This window comes from Otolemur garnettii, unplaced genomic scaffold (genome assembly GCF_000181295.1).
Source record: "Otolemur garnettii isolate 467f Iridium unplaced genomic scaffold, OtoGar3 scaffold00020, whole genome shotgun sequence".
In the NCBI taxonomy this organism is placed as follows: Eukaryota; Metazoa; Chordata; class Mammalia; order Primates; family Galagidae; genus Otolemur; species Otolemur garnettii.
The window spans coordinates 21942322-21947027 of record NW_003852415.1 but is presented as its reverse complement, the minus strand read 5'-3'; positions in this window follow the sequence as shown (position 1 = coordinate 21947027).

Genomic DNA, 4706 nt, shown 5'->3' with positions numbered 1-4706 from the left:
GGAATCAGGTGTACGGTGGATAGCAATGACAATTTATCTGCAGCTGGAAAGTTGGCAGTCCCTGGTATCTAGGAACAAATCAGCAGGCTTAGAGTCATTTGCTTGTACTGAAACTGGGGCCATGTGCCTGCCGGTATTGGATCTTAAGAGACATGGCAGGAAAAAGGATCTTGGGGTATGCTGGTTACTTATTGAGGACTTTAGTAAATTCCTACAGGAAAGAGATGAGCTTTGGTGGAAGGAGGCATGTCCAAGTGATGAGTGATGGATTTCCTAAAAAAGGCTTTTGCTGCATGTGGTTAATAATCCAAGTTGACTGAGAATCAGATAATCTTCCTTCTTACGGAATTAGAAAAATCAGCTCTGTTTCTTAATCAAGTTAATCTGGAAGAAAGAAACAGAGCAAGACATGTAGGGATCCTCAAAAAGGGTAATAAATGCCTCATCCAGCCCCCCAATCTCTCTCAAGTATGACCTTGATGTCCTACGTGTGCCACAGACAAGGGTGAGAGTTGCCCCATAAAAAGAGATATCACTGGGATTTAGCCTGGGCACAGCGCTATGAGCACACTCACCTCCCTACACTTTGTTTGCTGGGTTATCTGGCCAAGATGGAGGCCACATCGCTGATGGATGGTTGGGGTAGACAAAGAACAGAGGGGCACTTGGCAAATTCTTATCTGTAGAATTTTCCAAGCTGTGGTCTGAGTGCAAGGACTACACCTCAGTGGAGTTCTAGCTTTGGGTGTTGGTGCAAGGAATTGTCCTGAAACAAACATAACATGCCAGAATCTTAATGACTTTGCAGGTCACTGGACTTCTAGAGAAACCCCAACCCTGAGAAACTAAAAGCTTGAGTTGCTCAACCCCTGAGGCAATCATGGCAATCAGGAAGCCTTAAACTTTCAGCAATGGGAATTGGATTGCCAGAGAGTGTAGCTGTCAAAGGAACACCCTTCACAACCCAGCGGTGAAGGTCAGCAAATGAGGGAGATGGCAGAAGCAGAGAGAGGCCAAAGTGGCTACCCAAGGAACTTAACCATTACCAGGAGGGAGTCCTTGTCCTGCGTGAGCTAGATAATGTGAAGTGACAGTCTTATGTTCTTTCCTCCTTTTCTCTCTTCCCAAAGGGATTTTTGTTACAATTTTTTCTTTTCTTCCTCTCCACTGTTGTACAAGCAACGTGTTAAGTGGAGGAGTTAGTTTATCATTCAGCCTTAGGCTGCTGGACCTGCAGAAATTGCATTCTGATCTAACCAAGATCAATGACATTTGCCCAGAGATCATGGATTTGGATATAGATGTGGACATGGCTTGAGGAGGTCTCTATTTGGGGGTGGGGGAGAGGGCTGTGTTGGACTGCACATGGTTTGTTGCACTCTATTAGGTGCGGGCATTTTTGAGGATATGGGAAGACTGCGGTATGTGGGAGCTGGGCAGTCAGAGGGCAGGGTGTAGTTGACATCTCTTGTTTTTGCCTACCTAACACGCCCATCCTGGACTTTTCTGCTCTAAAAACCTTGCTTTTCCCTTGGGGAGTAGACTTTCTCAGTGGTCACCCAGGTAGTCAGACCAGGGTAACAACTCCTCTACCTCCCAACTTCTCACTCTCAGGGGTCACTTCATGACCTGGACCTGGCTGTCCGTGATTACCTCCCACACTCTATCAGGTAAAGACACCCTGCTACAACGAGAGGGAAACACTTTCTCTGGAACGCCTGGCTGGTTTCCTTTCATATCTGTGTGGGCTACTGGATTCTTATTTTATTCAATGGATTCTTTATTTTATTCAAACAAAGTGCAGAGAGGTGGGTGTGTTCACCTGCTCCTCTGTACCAGCTGGATTCCAACGAGGTCTCTTTTTCTTGTCTTACTCAGTAATAGAGCCGCCATAACAAAATGCCACAGACTGGGAGGCTTAAACATGGGAAACTGATTGGCTCACAGTTTCCAAATCTAAAAGTTCAACATCCGGGCAGCAGCACCATTGGATTAAAGATGGCCATCTCCTGCTAGTCTTCATGTGGCAGGAGAGAGCCAGAGGCTTTCTGGTAGGTCTCTTGTTAGAAGGACACTATCTCATCATGATGGCCCCACTCTCATGCCTTTATGTAAACTTAATTACTTCCCAAAGGCCCTGTCTCCAAATGCCATCATATTGAATATTAAGGCTCCAACAAAAGACTTGAAGGGAGGCCACAATTCAGTTCATAGCAACTATCATTATTTTGCTGCTCACGTCTGATTTGTCTGTTGGGAGCCCCTTCAAATTGATTCAAGTTAGTTTCTGTGTCCTTTTCAAATGTTCTCTCTCTCTCTTTTTTTTAAGCATTTGCTTTTTAGACACAATTAGATGTTACAGGCCCTGTATTATACTTTTCCTGTCCTGGCCTAGGGACTATCATTTTTTCCAAGGATCCTTGGGACTGGTGTTTAAAAACTAAGATCTAGTAAGTGCTGGGCTTTTGATCCTAGCTTCGGGCAATATTTGGGTCTGATGAGCTTCTTTGACAGCTCAGAGATCCTGAAGTAACTTGTGGTCTGTCACCTGTGAGGTGCATACAGTGGGCTCCCGTTGTTTCAGCCATTTTGTTTTTGTCTATGGTACATTTTGTTCAAAGAAGCCCAGCGAACAAGACCGATGTGACAGAGTGAGTATTTGAGAAATTAATTGGTGTTCGGCTTCTTTGACTGCTGAAGACTCTGCCATGAAAGTGAAAAGGAATTTGTCCCCTGCCCTAGCCTAATAGCATGACAGTCAGGCTTTCAGTTCAAATGGGAGGCTGTGTATTCTCAAAGAGAATTTAATAACTTTTCCTTTTCATGATTCAGCTAGTTCTTCTCATAAACCGGGGAGCTTTGGGGAAGGGTGTGGAGTGGCCCTGTACTTAGAAAGGGGCTGATTTGGGGTTTTCCTGGAGGAGAGGATGGCTGGGCTTTGTTCTCACCAACACCCAGTGTGAGCAGGAAATAGTGAGTCTAGGCACCAGGAAGGAGAGGGCAAGTTTCCCCTGAGATTTATGGTCTAAGTAAGCCTTGAGAGCTCCAGTGTAACTGCAGTGAGAGGAAATCCTCCTGGGTGGGATATCAGACTTCTTGGAAATTTTTAAGGCAGGTTCCTAGAGCTGGACCTGATTTGATTTTTTAAAGTTTGATTTTCTAAGTATAACATTTTGTGGTCATGCATGTGGTTGTGGGGGAGGGTACTTATACCTGGGATATAGATTTTTTTGTAAGAGTTCCCTTATTGGAGAAGGATGTTCAAAGGCATATGGAATTTTCCATATTTTACAAACATGCTATGCTGAGATTGGATGTGTGGCATCACCATGCCTAGCCCTGGGTTTAGAGGTGGAAATGTCTCTAGACCTAGAAGCCAAAGACTTTCTACTCACACAGTGGGAACAATGACAGCACATCATGAGCTTGTCATGCAAATTACATGTAAAGGGCCAGTCCCAGCACCTGTGCACAGTGCACATTCAGTAAAACAGGCCGTTACTATTCTCAGTTGAGTAGCTAATGACTTACTTTGTGATTCATTCATGAGGCTCCAGGTCCTTGTGCTTTTCGGTATGTCCTTAAAGCATACCACCTGCTGGACTCACTTCCTGGTCTTTGGTCAGAGTATCTGATGGCCACATGCCCACAGTGAATGCCCAGGCCCCCACAAATCATTACTGCCCATGGGAGCTCTTTATCTCATACTCAGAGTAACCAAATTTGACACCACCTGGTCAAAAAGGGGAGATTTGGGCATGAGTGTTTGGGCCACTGGCATTGTCAGAGAGGCTCCACTTTGCATTGTTTGGGGAGCAGCTCCCTTCTGCCGGATAGGCACAGGCAGGTTTCATGGGCATGTTGCCTTCTCTCACCCCCTTGCTTTCTCTCACATTGTAATCCTAGGAGCCCTGGCAGCAGAGAAGAGAATCCCACATCAGTGACCTTGATTTCCACAGATGGATAACTATGCTTATTAGTTAATCATCTCCCAAGCTGTAAATGACCACTCTGGATATCTACTGATGTCGTCAATCCAAGCGAACCTGCATTGTCATCATAAACACCCTCCCAGGCCTGCCGAAGGGGGCGGCACATCTGTCTGTTCTACACTGGGAGGACTTGGTTTGCTGGACTTCACTCTGCCACATCACCGGAGTTCTTGTTGTTTCCTCATCCCTTGGTGTTGCCCTTAGCCGCTTTATCCAGGAGGCACACCCACTGCGTCTGTGCACTGGCTAGTGAGAAGCAGGAGGGGGCACCCTTCAGTTTCCAGAGACTCCCTATGCTTGACATCTTCACGCTTCCCTTCGCCGTGTCAGACGGTCTCATCTGTATTTGAGCTCATCTGAGTAGGTTTCTATCCCCCGCAGTTAACATATCCCCTAATTCTTAGGGGGAAAAGTGCCAATGATCAGAATTTATCAAATTTAAGTTTGTCTTCCACAGTTGAGAACAGAATCAGAAATGAGCCTGCTGCTGTGAAGACTCTGATCAGAACTGAGAATCTCAGCTCAGGCACAGGTTCATTCTGTGTGTTATTTGGACACCCTTCTACTTCCAAATCAGATGGCTGGCTAGCACTTTGAAATGTTGACATTTACATTGTTAAAATTTTTTTTGAGACAGAGCCTCAAGCTGTCACCCTGGGTAGAGTGCTGTGGCATCACAGCTCACAGCAACCTCCAACTCCTGGGCTCAAGCGA